The sequence below is a fragment of the Uranotaenia lowii genome, chromosome 2 (genome assembly GCF_029784155.1).
Source record: "Uranotaenia lowii strain MFRU-FL chromosome 2, ASM2978415v1, whole genome shotgun sequence".
Taxonomy (NCBI): Eukaryota; Metazoa; Arthropoda; class Insecta; order Diptera; family Culicidae; genus Uranotaenia; species Uranotaenia lowii.
In genome coordinates, this window is record NC_073692.1 from 221521763 (window position 1) to 221544179 (window position 22417).

A 22417-nucleotide genomic window follows, 5' to 3' on the forward strand; every position below is an offset into this window, starting at 1 on the left:
GCATAACGGCGAACTCTGACCGTGGTATCTGCGATCTCTTCGCCCAAAAATTTTCCAGCATCTTCACTTCAGCTTCAACATCCTCAGAACATATAGATAGCGCTGTCAGGAACGTTTTGCCATTGGGCTTCTCAATAAATGGTATTGAAATCGAGGAGGCAGCCATCTCTAGAGCAGCAGCGAAGCTTAAGAATTCCTTTTCTACGGGCCCGGACGGGATACCAGCTGCTTTTTTAAAAAGTTTCATGCCTGTCTTGCTGACCCCTATTCGGCTCATTTTTCAAGCTTCGCTAGATAGAGCCACCTTCCCTCTACTATGGAAGGAAGCTTACATGTTCCCGGTACATAAAAAAGGAGATAGAAGAGATGTTAACAATTACCGTGGAATCTCTGCCTTATGTTCGATTGCCAAACTATTCGAATTGGTGGTTTTGGATCCTTTCTTCACGTACTGCAAAAATAACATCTCCAATGATCAACACGGATTCATGCCCAAACGCTCTACGACAAGTAACTTGCTAACGTTCACTTCTTTTGTGCATGAAAGTTTTGTTGCCAAATCTCAAACCGATGCAATCTATACCGATCTGTCTGCTGCATTCGACAAGGTGAACCATGAAATTGCCATCGGTAAACTCGAACGCTTAGGATTCTGTGGTACTCTACTCGGCTGGTTCCGCAGTTATTTAACTGGTCGTAAATTGATTGTTCGAACGGGTGACACCTTTTCCAGGCAATTTCCTGCTACCTCCGGTGTGCCTCAAGGTAGCCATCTCGGACCGATTATTTTCCTAATTTACTTCAACGACGTGTTGTCACTCCTCGACGTCCCCAAACTTGGCTATGCTGATGACCTAAAACTATTTTACACCATAAACGACAACGACGACATCAATTTCCTGCAACGTCAATTCAACCTCTTCGCTGAGTGGTGTGACATTAACTGCCTGCCATTAAACCGTAGCAAATGTGCAATCATCAGCTTTTCTCGTAAGCGGCAGCCTTTAATTGCGGAGTACTTCCTCGGAGACGAACCCATCGCACGTGTGAACCACGTTAACGATCTTGGCGTAATCTTAGATCAGCGCCTGGAATTCAAGGCACACACCAACTATGTGATTGACAAAGCATCCAGAAGCCTCGGTTTCATTTTTAGAGTGGCGAAGGACTTCAAAGACGTGTATTGCTTGAAAAGCTTATACTGCAGCATTGTTCGTTCCATCCTTGAATACGCTTCAGCTGTCTGGTGTCCCTACTACCAGAACGGTGTCGATCGGCTCGAGACCATTCAGCGGCGATTCTTGCGATATGCCCTTAGACACCTGAACTGGCAAGACCCTTTTCGCTTGCCTAGCTACGAAAATCGATGCCGCCTCTTAGATATCGACACCCTTCAAGCCCGCAGACAAGCAACACGTGCCTCATTTGTCGCCGACCTCCTGACATCGCGAATCGACTGTCCCACGCTTTTGGAGGCTATTCCGCTTAGTGTACGACCCCGTGGATTCAGGAATCAGGATCTTCAATTGTACATTCCCTTTCGAATGAACAATTACGGAGCTAACAGCGCCCTCATCGGTGCAATGAAATCTTTCAACCGTTTTTCGGAGCATTTTGACTTCGACATTTCGAGGGATGTTTTCCGAAGAAAAGTGATTAGGGCCTTGAGATCCCCGTAGTTAGATTTAAATGTTTTGTTTTTAACCTTAATTTTAAGTAATCATTGGGATCAACATGTGATCCGTTGATCAGAAATAAATAACAAATAACAAATAACAAATATGGTGCCACCCAGACAGTCATCAAAAATCCCAAAGCACATTTCCAGTTAAGTTACCATGCGATCATTACTATTTTGTTATTTTAAATTGAATTTATCATGCATTTTATTCAACATTTTGTAAAATAAAGAATATCATCAATAAGCATTTAGTAGTCTATAATTTTTCAGTGCATGTTTGCTCTCGCCCCTTTCTTGTGAGCAAATTTGGTGACTTTGTCGGTCCCGACGGCAACGGCCCTATTTTGCTCACCCATATACTAACCCCCGGTGCGGTATAAAAGTGATTAAACTCGTGAGCATTTTCACTTTGCTCGCGATTGCTGCGGATGCTCTAAGTGTTTTAAAAATGTTTTAATGCACTGCAAAAAATCCACACTTAGGATCTATGTTTCCCCTACACATACGTCTTCAAAATTGTTCTACGCTTAGATTTCATGTGTTTTATATGATTATCATATGTCACACTTAAAATTTATGTTCGAAATATGAATTTCATATGATATTGACACATAAATTATATGATTTCAGTTTATGAAAATTTCTATGTTTTCAAAATGGCCGACCTGATGGAAAAGGTTGGCGTACCCGTTGTGTCAACTAATTAGGTGAGTAAAAGTTTTTACAAATTATAGCAGTGTATCTTCATTGATCTATTTCTTTTCTCCCCCGCAGGGAACTGGCGTCTGACTGAGATGCAGAAATTGGTTTGTCCCAGAAATTGGTCGTCCGGAAATGGTCCTCGTTTGATACCATTCGCATCCGGGATCCAGCTGGTAACTTGCCTGCGGGCACTTGTTACCCGCATAATTAAAAACAGTTGGGGATATAGTACTAACTATTAACTTAATATATTGGTAGCAGTACCAGTATGAAATATCTCCCAAGTATCATTTCATTATACATGTTCAAAATTTTATTACCTCAATAAATTATGACAGGATCGTATCAGTGACAGTGACAATATGATATATGATTTAGTAAGTATAGTATAATAAGAGAATAAAAATTTGCAACCTTTGAATATTGTCTCTGGACCTTATCCAGGACTCTAACAGTGTACGACAAAGTTTCCTTATAGCTTAAAGATGTCGGAAACACCAATCGAGTGAGCTGCACTAATTGTTTCACTCTGGAGGCTGAAAATAAGAAGCTTAAGGAGCAATTAAAGATCAGTAAGCGGAAGCTGCAGAGGGTGCAGGGGGAAAAATTGTCCTCGGACGAGCACGCACTACGATTGTCGAAAGAACTCCAATTGATGAAGGACAAAAATAAGTTTCCTGAGGTGAAACAATTTCATACATCCTTGCAAACATATTTCTTACATTATTTTTGAATCTATTTTCAGGCTTCTTTTTCCGAGCAAGAAGGAATTCCGATGACCGTAGCAGATTTGGATGAACTGAATGGCCGCGCGACAACAGACAGCTGGGTTGCTCGCTGTTCGCTTGGTCGGTGCAGATAACCTGATAAAGATGAGCGTAACCGGTCAGGCGTGCCATCGGTACGCCAATATGAAAAAAGAAGACGGAACTCGTTTGTACCCAACCCCAAAAAAACTGGACCCCAACGTGTTGCAGTTTATCTGTAGTAAGTTTGATTACTTTATTAAATTTATGTACCCGGGGGATTAACCGATGCATTTTATGTACCCGGGGGATTAACCGATGCATTCGTGGGTCTAACCTAAAATCCAATAGATAAAGTTCTTACATTTATTCAACCTTTCTATTTTCAGACAAAATCGCAGAACGTACTGCCATCCGTGTTGGTTTACAAAACGTACTTACAATTCGGCAATATCAAAAATAAAAAATAAAAACATCAACATTTTAATTTTTTAATTTTATTTTATTTTTTGTGGGAAAGAATTGGAACTATATTGGTTATGGTACAGGGAAGCTCTTTTTAAAAATATTTTACAATATGCGGAACGTATGATTGAGCGTTATTTTTACTACAAACTACTATAAGCAAACTATATCCATTGAAGTTGATGAAATCTATGATTTTGTATTCCAACGTAGCTAGAACATTCAGGTAGATTGTTTTGCTCGCCAAAAGTGGATGATATTTTAACCGTATCCAATAATGTAGCATGAAATATTTGTTCGAAAAAATCGCTCTTTTTGAATGGTAAACATGCTTAACAGCCCTTTCCCCATATGGTACTTTAACAGATAATCATAATACAGATTGTTAATATGGTCTGTGTTATTGTACATATACTGTTCACTTTACAATAAACGATAACGTTTAGAGACAATATAGAATATTCTCTATATATTGTAATTGATTATGCGGGTACACACAGGGCAGGGTGGTCGGCCCTTCCTTGATTTTGGAGACCTAGACCGGAAACCGTTAACACATCCTGAACAATTCAGAAGGTGAGTGTATAGTTCAATCGATCGAATTCAGGATTTTAACACATATTTCGTTTTAGGGAAATCCCGACAAAGACTCCCGGAGATAGATGATCCAACTCGTTATGAACTTACGAGGAAGAACAAATTTCATTATAACGAAAATATTATGCCGGAATCAGAAATAAACATTTAAACAGGAATATTAGGATAGCAAAAATAGATTTTTATTTTCATCCGAAAATCGAATTCGAACATTGAAAATCGCCTTTGAGTAGGCAAGAATGTAAACGCCTTAATGTAGGCAGATGTTTTAGTAGAATGTAGGCTCTTTATATTTATGTGTGGGATTTTATAACCTTTATGTGACGCATATTAAAGTTATAATCTTCAATTCTATATGTATGGGCACGTAATTTCCAAATGGGAATCAAATTGCAAAAATCTATAAGGCTAACACATATTCCAAATATGTGGATTTTTTGCAGTGTGGGGATTATAAAACTAAATGTTGTTTTATAACGAAGTTTGGAAGTACACTTCCAGTTTCTTAAAAAACTAAAATTGTTACTTGGGTATGACAAACAAAAAAGAGATAAATGACAAAATTTTGAATAAAACACGACAAATGTAGTAAAAAAAATTATGCCAAAAATATGACAGATATAACACAATTAGACAATAATATAAGAAAAAATCACAAAAACTGCAAAACTATGACAAGACAAATAATAAAAAAATATATGACAAAATTATAATCAAAATTTGACCATAAAATGACCTTACAGAACTTATATAAGGACAAATATTTGACAACAAATTTACAAAAATGACAGAATAATAACAAAAAATTTACAATAAAATCAGAAACATCTGACAAACATATATAAAACTATAAAAAAAATTATTACAAAGGTGGTAAAAATATGGAAAAATTTGACAAAATAATGGCAAAAATTTGACAAAATTATGAAGAATGAAATAAAAATATAACAAAATACTTTCAAATATACATGTATGTATGAAAAATGACAAAATGATGATAAATACGACATTAAAATTACAAAATTTCAACAAAAAACATGACAAATCCGAACATAAAATGATGAATATGTTACAAATATATGGCATATGACAAAAAAAAAAATGACAAAATATGACAAAATCTAGACAAATCTATGGGCTTGTGAATTGGCAAGTTAGTTCCCTCCTAAGCCTATATCCGTGAGTTCAAATACAAGAGTAATCATCGAATACAGTTGTACCGGATAAGACATTCAGTATGAAGAGAAGATGGTAAAACGACTATATATAATCGAACGGAAAAAAGACAAAACTATCAAAAGAAACTTACAATCAAATGAACAAAAAATCTGACAGAACTATGACAAAAATACGACAAATGAATACATGACAAAATAATGACAAAAATTAAAATAAAATGACAAAAATCTTACAGTACTATAACAACCATTGTCAATTGTTTGTCATAATTTTGTTTTTTTTTTATCATAGTTTTGTTATATTTCTATCATATTTTTTAATAGCTTTGTTACATATATTTTTATCACATTTGTAAGATTTTTGTCATAGTATTGAAAGATTTATGTTATTTTATTACAAATTTTTGTCATATTTGTAATTTTTTATTATAGTTATTATATTTGTCATATTTTTAATTTAATTTTTCATATTATCCATAATGTTGTCAAATATTTGTCAAAGCTTTTGTTTCGGGTTTTGGCATTATTATTAATTTTTTGTTATTATTTAGTAAATTTTTATTAATTTTTGTCAGATTTTTTTTTAAATTTAGTCATGGCTTCGCCATTTTAACAGTCAAGTTTATCATAGATTTGGTATATTTTTCTCAAATTTATATAATATTTTTATCACCTTTACCATATTTTTTATCAAAGTTTTGTCAGAGTTTCGTAATTTTTGTTGTTATAATATTTTAATTTTTTTAAATAATTTTGTAATATTTTTGTCATAGTTTTGGTAGATGTTTTTTCTTGCGATTTTCAGTCATTTGAAATATTTTAAAGTTGAGTGGAAGCCGCCGTATTGGATTTTAAGATGGCGATTCATAGCGTCAGACTGCAAAATTCGACTTTTACTAATTGATTCCTTTCACCTAATACCCACATTTTGGGGGTTTTATGCAATTTTCAGTCATTAAAAGCATTTTGAATTTAGGCTGAAGCCGCCATCTTGGATTTGGGCGTCAAAAATCAGGTCCTTATTCCGGTCCTAAGATTCCTTTTCACAAATCCTGTGGTCCTAGTACGTGCAAGGTTTTTTTCCGCGGTTTTCCGGAATTAACTTGGTTTTTCGCGGAATTAACGCGGATTAGTTTTTTTTTTTTGCGCGGTACGTATCCCTCGCTCACAGTTTTGATTCTGGAAATTAAATTTGCAAAGATTTTTTCACGAGTGATTAATGTTTGCAAAACACCGAAGGTTTTTTTCAGTGTTGAACCGCTTCGCAATTCGCGTACACTGTGGCCGGCCTTCAAAAACGAACTTGCGAAATTCATCCGGTGAATGAATATTTCGCTTCGCAGTTCGCTTCGCGCTCACTGTGTTCGTGATTCCGAAAAACTCCGGGAATTGGACCGGAAAAACCTTGACAGCACTGAAAGATTTTCACACCGAGGCCGACAACAAAGAGAGCGATAAAGGTAAGTGAAAAAAAAACTGTTTTCAGCAAATAATTTATTTATTTCTTAACCCCGTACAGCTCGACAAACTCCATCATCCGACCGGACAAAAATCGGAGCAGTTCCAGCGGAAACAAGGTGAACACTCCGCCGGAACAACCAGCACCACATCATCAAGAGTCACAGCAGTAAACATACTTGGCGGAAAAAAAACATCGTTCAAATTGTGTTTTGTTCAAGTGAGCAGAACACACGACTTCCTGGATCGCACCAAAAGTAACCTCCGATGGCCCCTAAATATTCTTCCGAGGTAATCTCTAGGCATTGAAACAGGTTTCGCAATTTTCCTTACATATTTTGTTTTTTCTTCAAAAGGAGCACCACGGGCTACGAAATCAGAAGAATCGGACAGAAGAAAAAGCAATGCCTTTACGGAAAACCCGAACGTTAGGAATTCCGTGAAAAAGTGCGGATAAAATGGTTTTGTTCATTCTCCCGAAGTTACCATCTGTTGACGGTAAAGTTGTAAATTTGTATTATTCAATCATATTTGTATACTATAGTTTGTTTTTGTTTTTCAAGGTTGCATTTCGCCGGATCAGCAGAGTCGGGTAAAAAAGCTCTTACCATTCAAGGTGATCAGTGGTTCAAGAGTCCCCGGAATAAAGCTTCAATGGTTCCGAAGACTATCGCGTAGTCCACCTTCTGGTATTAAATTTGTAAATTTTAAAATCTTTTTTGCTATTTATGTTCAATTTTTTTCAAGGCAAGCTTCCGACGTTGCGTTGCTTGATCGACTTTGCCAGAAGCACCTTCATTGATACAAAAAGATGATGGCAGCAAAACTCTAAAACAATTTCGAACACTTGCTCGGGGATAAATGCTGCAGGGGTATGTAAAAATTTTTACTATATATAACCAAAACAGTTCTCTATCTTAATCCTAAATTTGAATTCTATTTCTAAATTTTATTCTTATATCTCTCTAATGTTTCGTATTTGATTTGAATCCAATATAGGAATTTCAGAGATCAGAATTAAATATGAACAATCATGATTTCAAAGTAGTCGATGATTCCTTTGAATTCAGTCACAGTATTTGAAAAACCCAAATACTAGTATTTCACTACCCGCATGCCAAAAAACCATATCATAAACAGTTTGTACGATACATCTACGGCTACAGAAATAGTGATTGTATCTGTAAACGTAGCTGTTCGTCTCAACTTTACTGACCGATTTCCTTCAATTTTACTTTAGTCGTAAAACCGAACTCGAACCGTTACACATACCGTTTATCCTTTCTGTCAAATTCACATCAAAAATGAACGAACCGCCAGAAGAGATGCCAGATACTTTTGTACAAAAATGATTAGACATTTTTGAAAACAGTTAATTCTTTTTTAAATATTCTGATATCTCACGTGAGCTTTCATTAGGGGCCGTTCACATACCACGTGGACAACTAAGGGAAGCGGGGGAGGGGGGTATGGAAAAGTCCACGCTTGTCCACGGAGAGGGGGGTGGGGGTTGCGTCATGTTCACGTAGACAAACTTACCTTCAAAATATTTTCTAAAGTTGAATAAATATTAAGATGTTTAAATCAAAATCTTTAAATTCCAAAGGCTTCCCGCATAGCTAAAAACCATACTATGTATCTTTCGAATTATTCGGTTCTGATTACATTAATAGTCACGATTTCGTTTGGGTCGTTGCTAATGTGTCTTTGCTAGAAATGCCAAAAAACCATTTCTGTAAGATAAGATTAATCTTACAAGAAACTAATTGAGTAATTTGGCAACGCGACGATAAGATAGAAAATTATTCCTGAAAGATACAGTTGATAATCATGAAAAGAATCCGATTATTTTAGCAACGCACCCCAAAATTTTCTGCTGTCACATCACACGTGGTTGAATTTGAGCAGAAAATGAAATTCGATCTCACCGCGGAACGTAAAAACTACACTTTTCATAATTCGGAACGCAACTGCACCGGTTCCAATGGTGCGATGGATCGGTTGGTGACGTCGCCAGTTCCGGTTATGCGAGGGTAAGTACCCTGATTTATTTATTGGTAATTTTCAGTTTTCCTAATTGAAAATTATTTTTTTCAGTCGCAGCTGGCCGGATGTCTCCAGATGAAAAAGCAGACGTCAGAATTGGGTCATAATTGACTTGAAGATCCCTGACCTCAACATAACGGAAACATTATTATGTTGAGCCGGTCAGGCATCAGCAACGGTACGAGGCTCGGTAGTCAACAACAATTCTAACAAGGATAGCATCGGGAACAGCAGCACGGTGAAACTATTTAGTGTGAACAGTGTTTTTATTTTGTATTTAAAAAAAAATGTACGTCTTGTGAATAAAATGCTATAAAATCATTTTTATAACTGATTTTCATTTCAATAATTTTATTTTTCTAATAATTGTATCAAAAGTACACGATTTGTTGTATCGTTTTTATTTTATAAGAAAATCATTAAGTGAAGATTCCACGTATGATACAACTCGCTCAGAGCGAGTAGAAAAAAGTAAAAAAATTGAATGGTTACTCTACTTAACGACCCGTTCCCTGTATCGTAAAGTGCGTCCAAACGATTCCATTTCATGAAAAAATGATAAGCCTTATCTTACATTAATAATCCAAAACTATAGAAGTAATCTTTTGGGCGTCTTGGGAAGAAGATAATGGGAATAGTCTCTGTATAATACTGATTTATGCGGGTTTGAGTTTAACTTTAAACAATAAGTATATCAGGAAATGATTAATCAGTTTGTTTTTCAAAATCAGCCATTTCAATAAAAAAAGGCAAAAAGTGGTGTTTTCTAACTATCAAATTAGATTTAGAAAAAAAAACAATTTAAATATTAAAAATCTCATTTTTCTGTCCACGTGATATCTGAACGGCCCCTTACGTCGTATGAAAAAAAAATGTAAACAAACAGTTTTATTACAAAAAATACAAAAACTGACATAAACTAGGCGCAACTTCTTTCCAATCCGAATATTTGTAGACTAGACAACATATTCACAATGTAAAATACAAATTTTATACCTAGTTGTTTTGATAACTTTTGCAACAGTTTTCTGTGAATTCTTAAGATGTTTCATACGACGTAATGAAAGCACACGCGATGTATGAGTTTCAACGACTATTTGTATTTGATATTCATTAGACAAGACTTGAGTTTAAATATTTGAAATTTTAATTTAAGAAAGATTTTAATTGAACCTCTTGGTTGAATGTAACTCACTGAAAGTAAATTATGAACTCTTTTCGATTTCACTGCTATGAGTTTTTATGTACACCAAAAAACGGCATGATTTGAGAGCTGGCAACATTGCCATGTTTAGACTGTTTGTTTTCACCGCTCCAATAAATTTATTAATATTTGATGAAATACGCTGAATTTCTTTGCGCGAAGTAGTGTTTCGGTCGCGCGATGAGCTATTGCTCTCTTAAAAAGTGGAATCGCGTTCAAATTTTTATTAAATTCGCTGTTATTTGGATGTTATTTTCGATGTTCGTTTCGAATAAGAATAAGAGAACAGATGAAAATTAATAAGTGCTGTAATTGTGCAAAAACGTGTGTGCTAATTTTTTTTTTTTTTTTTTTTTCTTGGGATTTTCATCCCATAGGATGATTCATCCCTAATGTGTGCTAAAAAGCTTAATAACGGTGTGGTGAAGCTTTTGCTAAATTTTCAAAGGCCACTTTGATACTTTTGTGCTAAATGGTCTCCCCGATGACAGCTAATAATTCCAATTGGATTTCGAAACAGGCCAATGTTTAGATGGAACTTTCGAAATCGCAGCGAGCAACCCTTTCCAGTCAACAGCAGGAAACCAGAATACCGGTGAGAGATTTCCATTTTTTAACTTCTTTTTCTATCATAATGGTTTCATATGGTCGGGATTGATTGATTCCCCAGTTCCAATTGAAGCAGAGTGAGAAAGGAGGATCGAGAGTTTTTTAATTTTATGTATCTTGTTTATCTCTTTCCCACTACCCGCATACTAAAAAACTATATTTCAAATAGTCTATACCATACATCAACGGCTTCTGAAAAAGTGATTGTCTCTGTAAACGCAGCTGTTCTGTTGAACTTTACTTCGACAACTATAAGAACGAAACATTAACGTTCATATATGAAAGTAAACCGTAAAAATGATCTCGAACCATTACTCATACCGTTCATTCCTTCTGTCAAACATACGTCCAAAATCAACGAAAAGCCGGTCAGAGATGCCAGATGGTTTGCACAAAAATCAGTACACATCAATGAAAATATCTTTTTATTGCTTCTCTGATACGATTCAAAGGTGTTTCAACAACAATAATTGAACTTGAAAGCAACATAATAAATGATACTATGATACATCTTTATTGGAGTTATATAACGGTAATTTTGGAATAAACTAGTTTCAACAGTAAGTTATGCAGAGACACCCAAGAAACCATAATCATTTACAACTTGTTGAAATGCTATCCAAAAACAGCTTTACAGCTTCTCTGATCTCTGTAAGCTTGTTTTTTTTGCGTTTAAATAGCTCGGGGAGCTGACGCTGGAAATGAAAATTAGAGATAGTTTGGAGAAGGAAAATTTTAAAGTTTAGAATAGGCAGCGTAGAATAGTAAGCGATCATGAGACGTTGGTTAGACCATCATGCACTTCATTATATCCATTCCGGCTGGATATTGACAGAATGCAGTTCAAGATAATAAACCAACCCCTCTTGATACCAGATACCAGTTATTTTTTATCAATGAAAAACAAAATTCAACCTGATTATGACCATAAAGAGAATTATATTTTTTATTTGTGCATTTGCATGCAAATTTATATTTAACACAGAAAAATAATAAATATCCATATTTTGAAAAATCTTCAAATTTGGCACCACTGGCTGTTTGACTGTCCGGAAAGAAAAACAACAATCTTGTTCAACTTTTGTCGCGTTTCAAATCGGCTTTTTTTTACTTGCTGGGTATTTTGCTGCAAAAACCGGATCTGAGGACCCCGGAGGACGCCAATTTCAACAGCTGCCACCTCAATTGCGGAGCCAGGAGGCTAATAAAAGCGGTTATAAACATCCGGCTAAGGCAGTGGCAATGTTCGTGGAAGTTTCAACACAAAGGGTACCGTGGGAGCATCGGATTGCTGTTTGTAACAGGTAGGTTTAGTTTCTAGTTAAGCAAAATTCCAACAAAACCAGCTTACAAAAAAAATAACACAAAAATCATATATCGAGAATATTGAGAACTTTTTTTTCAATTTTTGCTTCCTTCAGGTTGTGGATGCCATCTGCTATCACAGCTTCCGACGTAGCCAAGGCCAGGAGAGTTGTCAGAACTGGATGGCAGTTCAAACAAGGAACGAAGCTTATATTTCGATTTTTAAAAGGTACGACAAAAATGAGGATGTTGTAAATAAAATTTAAATATCCATAAACGATTTATTCTCTCAATCCGAAAATTCCCAGCTATTCACACACGATTCCAAATAACGTACGCATAGCGTTCACTAGCGTTGTTGAACGTTATGACAAATCGTTTCAAGACTTCAACAGTAAATGTCGCGTTATAAACTTACTTCAAGAATTACTTCAACAATAACAGTTTGATGCTCTAAATACGTTTCCGTAAGCGATTTTTGGATTTTATCTTAACTGTTTGTACAAAAGTCGCCCCATACAATTGTTTTAACAGTTTTAAACAGTAACATAACTTAACGCCATATTCAACAGACCGTCGTTTTGGAATTCACAGTTAGTGGAATGTTTTTTACGATGTCAGATACCGTTTTCTAAAAGTTTATTTACGCTGTTCCAAATAGTTTTATAACTATTATAGTAACTGTTTGGTAACAGTTTTTTTTTATTCGGGTACCTAATAAGTATAGTAAGCTCGAAAGGAAAAGCCCGTTCAACAGCCAATTGAAATTGGTTTCAATCGATTTCGATTGGTAAATTGTTGTTCACTCAGCCAATGTTTTGGTCGGAACTAATCCAATTGACGTTCAATGAAGCCAATCGGAATCGATCGAAACCAATCGAAATCGATCAAGCCCAAGAGCAGGATTCGTTTCTATCGGTTTCTATCGCACTAACACAAATGCAGTTGTTTACTGTCAAAAAACAGCTGATTCGGTTTGGTTTTTAATTTTCAAAATTGAAAGTGATGTCATTCGTTAGTTAGTGTGATTCGTACAAGTGAAACTGGAGTCAATCGGTGCAGCGTCGGTGGTGCTGTGCCAGTGATGTTGTGTAAGAGGTGCTGTGCTGGTGGTGCAGGTGGTGTGGTGTCATTTGATTCGGTGTTCTCTGTCGGGTGCTGAGTCGGTGATGCTGTGCCAGTCGTGCAATGTCGGTGGTGCTGTGCCACTCGTGCTAAGTTGGTGGTGCTGTGCAACTCGTGCTAAGTCGGTGGTGCTGCCAGTCGTGCTGTGTCGGTGGTGCTAGTGTTGGAATGGTGTCTAGCAATTGCTAGAGACAAAAACAGCTGATTCTGTGTTTTGTTTCTGTGGACCGTGCAGGTGCACAGGTGCACGGTGAAAGTGGTGTCGGTCTATGTCTCGTCGGCAGTTATGTGTCAGAGGTGCTGTGTCAGTGATGCAGTTTAAGTAGCATTATTCAATGCAGTTGCTGCACCGAAGCAAAAGTGAAATTTAATACAATAAGGTTAAAATAAATAAATACATATTTTGAACAACAGAAGAAATTTATTTTTAATTACAATATTTCCATATTCCTGAAGACATAATACAATATTAATTATGGAGGTGCACATTTTTGAAAAATATCCGGTGAACCGGTAAAAATGACATATTTCGTTAACTCAAATATTTAAAAAAAGCTGCAAATTACGTTTTCCTATTTCTGAGATTATTTGGCCCTTCTGTAGCCTAGAATGGCTCCACCACTCCTCAACCGGAACCAAGCCTGGATGGAAGACATCTTTTAATTATCGAGGTGATTGGGAACCTAAACAAAACCATAATTACTTTTTCTCATAACCTACTAAAATAAAAAATAAAATACTAACCTTTTTCTGTTTTACAATTCTTGTGCCTCTGATAAACTTCCATCAGCGGCTTCCGGATTTGTTTTTATCTGCCTACCGTCTTGTTTTGGCAGCAGTCATCCATCTCTGAGGAATATCATGCCCAGAACCGTTTTTGTACTGGAAAACGAAAAACCACGTCAGTTAAATAACGATGACAAACGAAGTTATCGGAGAAAATAATCTGTCTGAAATTCTTAAAATATAGCGAACACAATGGGTACGTTTGATTTGAGTTTATTTGCCTAAAACTTTTTGCATTATGCTTAAAGAATCTCCAAACCTCTAAAAGCACAGCTGAATAAGAAAATGACAACAAACATAGCGTGTTAGTATTAGTGAATGGCTGTTCAATCAACAGCCTAATAGAAATCGATCGAAGTCAATTGAAAAAACAGCTGATCAACTGTCAATCCATTTCAATTGATTTCGATTGGGTTTCGTTGAACACACCTGAAGTTCACTCAAGCGAACCCGCAGACCCTTTTAAAGTCTTGAACGAACGATTTCGCGCGTAGGGTTGCGTTCTATGCTATAAATTTGGGTTTTTAACTCCAAGCGTGCATCCGTCCAGTCAGCTGATTGCACCGATTGCACATATACATGATCATAAATTACAAAACAGATAAATCCATTTTCTGTACGATAGATGGTTGATCATTTTAACGACTTTCTACATGTGAGTGTTAGTGATCCAAACAGGCCTGGGAAAATCTTTGGGTTTCCAACGGCCATTTTGCTACCAACGTTTCCAACAGCAGCATCGGAGTTTTTTGTTGTCGAACAGGTAAGCTTACAGTAATAATTCTAGAAATCGTCGATTTAATTCACTTTCATTTCAGTTGAAGGTGGTCTAATGCTGCTGCAAAAACATTTTCTCCTCATCACCCCAGCAGGAGCTTGCAAAAAGTGCGGTGCAATGCAGTTCAATTTGGTTGACTCTCTTCCGAAAAGCCCTGTTTGCCGGAGTTTTTCAACATTCTACGAGCTCGGGGTGGCCTGATCCAGAAAAAAAAATGATTGGCCAAAAGACAACAACTGCGGTAGCGGTCCGGGAAACAAAACTGCGTATGGTATCAAGTGAAAATAGAAACGGAAGTTAAACAAGTGGATAGTGTTGAATAGGAGAAGAAAATGCGTATAATTAGACGTTAATTGTGAAATAAAGTTTATGTGAATATTTTTTTTGAATGATTCGAATTTTTTTATTATGCTTCCGAAATAACAAAACATTTCAGAATTCCCATTTATGAGCTGCACTCACAAATACACACGCACATTTTTTTTTGTTCACTAACACATATGCACATAATCAAAACAAACCAAGCATAGCATATGTGTGTGTAAGCTGTCATTTTGAACCGGGAAAACCATTTCAAGTAGAATCGGTTGGGCCATTTAATGCTTCCCGCTTAACAAAATAAATGCTTGGAATGCTTGAAAGAATGCTTGGATTTCAAGCATTCTTCAAGCATTCCTTCCATTGAATTCAAGCATTAAATGGCCCAACCGATTCTACTTGAAACGTATTCCCGGTTCAGAATGACAGCTGTCGATGACATCTGGCATGGTTTAATTGTATTTGTGAGACTGATACGCGCCTATGTGTTAGTGAATACAAAAACGTGTGAATGTATTTGTGCCTTTTAATTGGAAATGTATAAGATGAAATTTCCCAACTCAAACTATGAACAAAAAATTTCTTTCATTTAAATATCAAATTTATTTCTTAAACATTTAAATGTTCCTAACACAATAAAGGGTTTTCACAAAGATGGTTTTGTTTCAAATTTTTCCTAATTTTTAAAATTGAAGTTGGGCCACGATCTACACGCAACTGCATCTCGAAATCTTCTGGAACCAATCCGCCTGTTACTTGGTCGTAAATGCGAATGCGGTGGCTCTGCTCGTCAACATTAACACGATTCACAAGAGAATTTTCACTGGAGCCTTTTATAAAATAAGCTGCTTGTTTGTCCACCTGCAGGAAGAGAAAAAAAAAATAGATTCCAAAGAAGGATTTTAGTTTTTTTAATTATACCAATTTAAGCCCTCCGGTAAACTGCTGGTCTTTTGCCGTTTCGAGTCGCTGTTGTTCTGTCTCCACTTGGCTCCCTGACCCTGGTACCTGGTAGTTTGTATAGAAATTCTGCCTTGACACAACATATGCAGCTCCGGAAAATTCTTCAATTTCATGCTTTGTGGGAGCTAAGATTGGTTCGAAGATTTCAAGCCACTCTCCTGTACGTTCTTGTCTAATTGTAAAATCTGATGTTTTCCCCTATAAAATAAAAGGCAATATTATTCGATTGGACAGCACAAGAAAAAAAAACTCACCATTCTGGAGATTTAGTTCTGGAGGGTGGAGGTACTGATACAAAATGGCGATTTACTGGCCGATTGCACTGGTGATGTTGCTGTGTCTGCTGTACTTTTTCAACTAACTGGTGGTTGGGGCTTGATTCCTTCGGTTCCTAACACCACCAAGAAAAAAATCGTTAAAAATTCAAATCTGTATTCTATGGAAGGATTTTCAAGTAGTGTGTGTAGCATAATTAGAATTTCTTGGGTAGTATGCTCATGATTGAATGTGTATGGGTGTAATCGGTGCAATCAGCTGTCTGGACTGATGCACGTTAAAAGTAAAAACAGAAATTTATGGCATCAAACGCAGCCCTACGCGCGGAATTGGTTGCTCAAGGTTTTAAAAGGGCCTGCGGGTTTTGATAGTTGTACTTTTGCTAGTCGCCGCTGCTATGCAAGTAGGAGCTAGTAGCCACCAGTTAAAAATCAATTTTCTTTCATATTTAAATTTATTCGTACCGAGTTTTTAGCATTTTCCGGGTATTTTAATGAGCACACGTTTTCATTAAGTTCCAGCTACTCCAACCAGCATTAAAATATTTTCATAATAATTGTCTTACTATACTTCATCCACAACATTAGAAAACGCGTTATAAAATTCGGTGAGTTGCATCGTTGCCAAGTGCATTGTACGTGTATGACAGTGCCACGTTAGGACGCTTTGCTCTTCTCGTCTTAAGCGCGCGGTAAAATTCAGTGAGTTACGCCGGTGCTAAGTAAATTGTTAGTTAGGACGTATAAAAACGCGATGTACTCGATAGTGTGCGACGCGACGATTTTTAACTTTGCTTTGATCACATCCCTTCCCAAAGGGAATCCAGATCTTATATTCCTTTCCCATTAACAAACCACCCTTCCTGTGACGACCGTGGAGATTTAGAGGTGTATTCGGTCTCTAGTAGCAACGGAAGTCGAACTAATAATCCTTCCCTTTCCCCGATGAACCGTAAGGACGTGGCCGGCGCCGTTATTGACCATTTAAGATAAGGAACCTTTGAAACGTGCACACAGAAAATGGTAAGCTAATCCCAAGCCCCATTTATTTGGATCTATGTGCAATTTTGATGGTTCTTGTCAATCACGGAGTAGCAACTACTGAAATGTACGGTTTACCCGAATAGGATTGCACCGTGAAAAAACCATGAATTCCATATTCACAGACCATAAATTGTATGGTTTACACCATCATTATAATCGTCCACGATACCGTGAATACACATTGGAATTCATAGTTTACGACCATACATTTCATCGTTTTGGCGAAAATAACCATGAAAAAGGGGTATTGTTATGCAGCGTGACCATGAAAAAAATGGCGATTTTCCATACATTGAAAAGCCCAAAAATATGAAGTTCATTGTTGTAGCATCTTCCAATTTTTCATAGTAAAATCATGAAAATCCGATGATTTTCATTGTTAAACCGCTGTAATAAAAATTTTTGCTCATGGTGGGTATTTTGTTCTCGGTTTTTTTCTGTCATCATTTTCTTATTTTGTTTTAATAAAAATACAAATAATTTTTTTAACATTTATTATTTATTCTCATAATTTTAACACTTTACTCACACATTTTATCATTCACTGGCCGGTCTGAGGCGGGTTCCGACATTCCGTCGTTCTGAGGCGAATTCCGGCATTCCGTAGCCGCCCCCAGTATCCATTGGCTATCGCCTCCTGTGCCATATGCAGTCGTTCGGTTGTATTTTGCTAGAATCAATAGAAAAATATTATAAAGATTGTTAAATTGGATTTATTGACTCACCGTTTCGCCAATCTCCAAACACTTCGAAATAACTTTTAAAAAAATCCTCTAGCCCCGATTACCGATCGAGAATGATTGCGGACAGGAAAAAAAAACGTGCCGTGAGCTGCAGCTGTCAAAAAACCACCCATACACGATAAACTTGGAAATGTGAATTCTTGAAAAAAAATGCGCTCGCCGGATGTTCTTTTTAGCATTAAGTTCATGGTCACATTTAAATTCAATGGGAAATGAATGTGATACCATGGTTCTGTTCTATTCGGGTATCTAAGCTCAAGCTCAAGCTCACACCAAAAAACGGCATGATTTAATATATCTGATTCGATAACGATCTTGATGAGATAAGTACAATTTTAAAAGATCAGCCAAACTGGCATCATTGACAGGTAGAGCGCAATCTTCGTTGAAGCGATTTTCGGGTTTTTTGTTTTCCTGATAGGTGTTTAAGTGCTTAATTGAGGCGATTTAGAGTTCATACATCTGATGCGGGAAACAATTTTAATCTGTGTGGCCGACAGTAAACAGTGATATGGCGGAAAAAGTCGGAGGCGTAAAGGATTTCCTCGTAAAAAAGTCAGCCTCCAGCAGACGGTGCAATCGGGATTGTTTTGGGAAAACTCGTTCTTCTCAAACTACTGGAAAATTCCGTAAGTAATAATAGTTTTAATATTTAAAATTTCGATTGACAATAAGATTAATTTCAGCTTCCCCGCACATTCATCACTCGGGCAATGGTGGCTTCCCTGCATCCAGTAGGGCTGGAGATGCAATACCAACCTTCCGCTCTACCGACTGGGGAGGATCGTCCACCAGAATAGACTTCAGGACATCGTCCACTTTATTTTTCCACCATTATGTAAGTAATAAAACTCAATAAAGTGAAAAAATTGAATCTATTTAATTCTATTGAATTCTATTGAATATACAACATCCGAAAATCCCCACAAATATTTACATCTTTGTCTATGTGTGGGTGAGGACTGTCATTCATGTACGGTTCTGGGTAACGTAGACTGAACGCATTGTAAATAGTTTGATGATTGGTAAACATCATTCTTTAGCATTGAAAAAGCTTTAAGGTTATCATCTCTTAGCTGTTTAACGATATAATCTAATAGTTTTTTCAACGGTTGCGTTATATGAGGCACCATAAACAAAACAGTAATCTTAGTACAAACGGTTCGTACAACAATCAATCCTATTTCCGTAACAGTTTGATCAACGGTTTGATAAATCGTTTAAAATAAGCCCAAACATGTTCATTCTAGAAACAGTTCAATGCCTTGAAAACGTTATTCATTAGCGTTTTATAAACCGTACCCAAACTGTTCCTAGGACAGTGTCTCCATATAGAAGTTTTAACAGTTTTAAACAGTAACATAACTTAACGCCATATTCAACAGACCGTCGTTTTGGAATTCAAGATACGTGCAATGTTTTTTATGGTTCCAGATATCATTTTCTAAACGTTTTTTTACGCTGTTTCTTATCGTTTTATAACTACTACAGGAATTGTTATGTTACAATATTTTCGTATTCGGGTAGCTACTTGCTTGCATCCTCAGTGAGTTTCGTTATTCATTATTTGATTTATTTACTGATCAGAGACGAATTAACTGGAAAAGTCTCTCTAATTAAATTAAAAAAAAACATTAATATTAGTATTTGGGTTGTTAAAATACTGTGGCTGAATTCCAAGGAATCATCGACTACTTCGAAATCGGAGTTTCATTCAGCTTAGAGTTTCTTGAAACCTGCTCTTTGAATATAAATAAACAATCAGAAATCAGATGGAATCTAGTACCGTTTGTATACTTTTGAGTCCAAATTTAAAATTGACGGTTCTGAACTATGATAAATTTACTGTAATCTGTTATTATGATTAGAAAACTGAGAATGGTTCTGTAAACATATTGGAATTAAAGTTATGTCCCAGGAATTTATCATTCAATTTGTAAATTTATAATTTTTATGTCGTTATTTTTATTTCATTTTATTACTATCCAGGTTCACTATGATCGTTCTGCTATGTAGCTTTTCTCTGCTCTTCGAGTTTTTTTACACCAATCTGAAGCAACAAAATCAACGGCAGCTGCAGCTCCGCATCAACTACGCGTCAGGTTTTCCGCAGTCATCATATCTGATGGTAAAATGTGTCAACTTATCTTATTTTGTTGTAACATAGTTTTTCTTTTTTAGGTAAAATGGTTAAATCTAATAATGCTAGTCATGGCCACTCAACATCAAAAAGTGGTTGGAAAGCCCATTGTTCAGATTTAGAACGCGATTTAAAAGATTTCACATGAAGTCTGATGTATCTAAGAGAATCTGTAATCGTTTTCAGATGCTTCTGTTCAAATGTATCTGTAATCTGCATCACCCTAGGAGCTCTCTCTCATCAACATCATTTATCAAGCCTAGTGTAGTTTTTAGTGCCTAGTGAGTTTTTCATTCAAATATCGGGATTACATACAATTGGATATAAACAGAGATAGCTATAGGAATACATTGGTATTAATTTTATATAAGAGCGGATGCGCCAAAAAGGTTTTCAGTAAATCGCGTTTTAAGTATGACAGCTCTATTACCCAGCAAAAATATTATTTTATTTCCTCAATACTTACTCATTCAACCATCCGGCTCCGGCAACGTTAGGAGACCTACTTTTTAATTCAACACGCTTGTCAGTAGGTCTTTCACTTAGCTAACAACTCGATTTTTTTTTACATTTGGCGCATTACCAATTTTGAATGAAATTTAAATAGAAAAATGATTTTTAAAATGTTAATTGAGGCTGCTTTAAATTTGAAATTATTAAAAAACAATTCCATAATAATGTTCGGAATTATTTTTAGATATGGATTTATAATTTAAGTTTATGAATTGGAGCTAAATATAATTTGTTAAACTGAATCTTGACTGTGGAATAAAAACTGGAAGTCTCAGATCTGCTAGGAAAATTTTTTAGTTTAAACTATTCGTCATTTACATTTTAAGATATCATATGTGCCATGAATGTCCACATAGTCGAGGCCAAGCCGATATCAAGCCAGGTCGTTATAAAAATCATTCTCTTTGAGGTAGTGATAATTGTTGATAATTTGATTTGTTTTTAAATTTACTTTTTGGCAGTGTACTAATAAAAGTTTTTGTGATCAATAAAATATTATGATGCTTCAAGCCCAGATGTTTAATTTTTCATAACAAATCAATTTAAAATCGAAAGAAGAATTAAATACATTCATTTCATTGTAAAGAATAATCATTTTTATCATATTACAATTAAATTATTTCTACTGTAAATTCCTATAAAATTTATCGGAACGCTAAACTATATGCGCAAAATTTTGCGCTTACCTATAAAAAGTATTGGATTTTCTAGTAGTGCAAAAATACTAAAATTCCTAATACTGTTTATAGCTCGATTTTGCTCAGTGTACCCTAAGGTCGAATTCACAGTGAGCGCGGTGCGAAGTGCGAAGCGAATTTCCAATTCGCGCGAAAAACCGCTTCTCATTGAAACACGTTGAAAAAAACATCGACCGGCCACAGTGCATGCGAATTTTCGTGCGAACACCTGGCTGGATCGCGCGAATTCATCCTGTTCATCCGGACATACACTGAAAATATTCTCTCGGATATTTTTTATCGTAAAATGATTTATCAAAAAAAATTTTTTCAAAAGTTTATTTATTTAATTATCATTGCCGTTTCTGTTTTGGTAATGAAAAATGAACGGTTTTTAGCGCGGATTTTCGAAACAAACGCGGTTTCAGTCTTTTCCCGCTTAACAAAATAAATGCTTGGAATGCTTGAAAGAATGCTTGGATTTCAAGCATTCTTCAAGCATTCCTTCCATTGAATTCAAGCATTAAATGGCCCAACCGATTCTACTTGAAATGGTTTTCCCGGTTCAAAATGACAGCTTACACACACATATGCTATGCTTGGTTTGTTTTGATTATGTGCATATGTGTTAGTGAACAAAAAAAAATGTGCGTGTGTATTTGTGAGTGCAGCTCATAAATGGGAATTCTGAAATGTTTTGTTATTTCGGAAGCATAATAAAAAAATTCGAATCATTCAAAAAAAATATTCACATAAACTTTATTTCACAATTAACGTCTAATTATACGCATTTTCTTCTCCTATTCAACACTATCCACTTGTTTAACTTCCGTTTCTATTTTCACTTGATACCATACGCAGTTTTGTTTCCCGGACCGCTACCGCAGTTGTTGTCTTTTGGCCAATCATTTTTTTTTTCTGGATCAGGCCACCCCGAGCTCGTAGAATGTTGAAAAACTCCGGCAAACAGGGCTTTTCGGAAGAGAGTCAACCAAATTGAACTGCATTGCACCGCACTTTTTGCAAGCTCCTGCTGGGGTGATGAGGAGAAAATGTTTTTGCAG

The 22417-nt window shown here is 36.1% G+C and overlaps 4 long non-coding RNA genes across 4 annotated transcripts; 3 read left to right on the forward strand and 1 right to left on the reverse strand.

Annotated features, from left to right (window-relative positions):
- The first annotated feature begins 2621 nt into the window (after positions 1-2621).
- LOC129749292 (uncharacterized) lies at positions 2622-3616 on the forward strand. Its single transcript, XR_008737995.1, has 4 exons — positions 2622-2760; positions 2851-3065; positions 3129-3370; positions 3519-3616. It is a non-coding gene; the product is annotated as an uncharacterized LOC129749292 (long non-coding RNA).
- A 2918-nt stretch (positions 3617-6534) lies between these two features.
- On the forward strand, positions 6535-7502 carry LOC129749305 (uncharacterized). The gene is made up of 4 exons (XR_008738009.1): positions 6535-6829; positions 6889-7118; positions 7184-7325; positions 7391-7502. It is a non-coding gene; the product is annotated as an uncharacterized LOC129749305 (long non-coding RNA).
- Positions 7503-7580: 78 nt separating this feature from the next.
- LOC129749304 (uncharacterized) lies at positions 7581-20794 on the forward strand. The gene is made up of 3 exons (XR_008738008.1): positions 7581-7699; positions 20013-20151; positions 20205-20794. It is a non-coding gene; the product is annotated as an uncharacterized LOC129749304 (long non-coding RNA).
- Positions 15603-16594, reverse strand: LOC129749296 (uncharacterized). The gene is made up of 3 exons (XR_008737999.1): positions 16216-16594; positions 15920-16159; positions 15603-15859 (listed from the first exon to the last, which is right to left on the reverse strand). It is a non-coding gene; the product is annotated as an uncharacterized LOC129749296 (long non-coding RNA).
- Positions 20795-22417: the final 1623 nt, after the last annotated feature.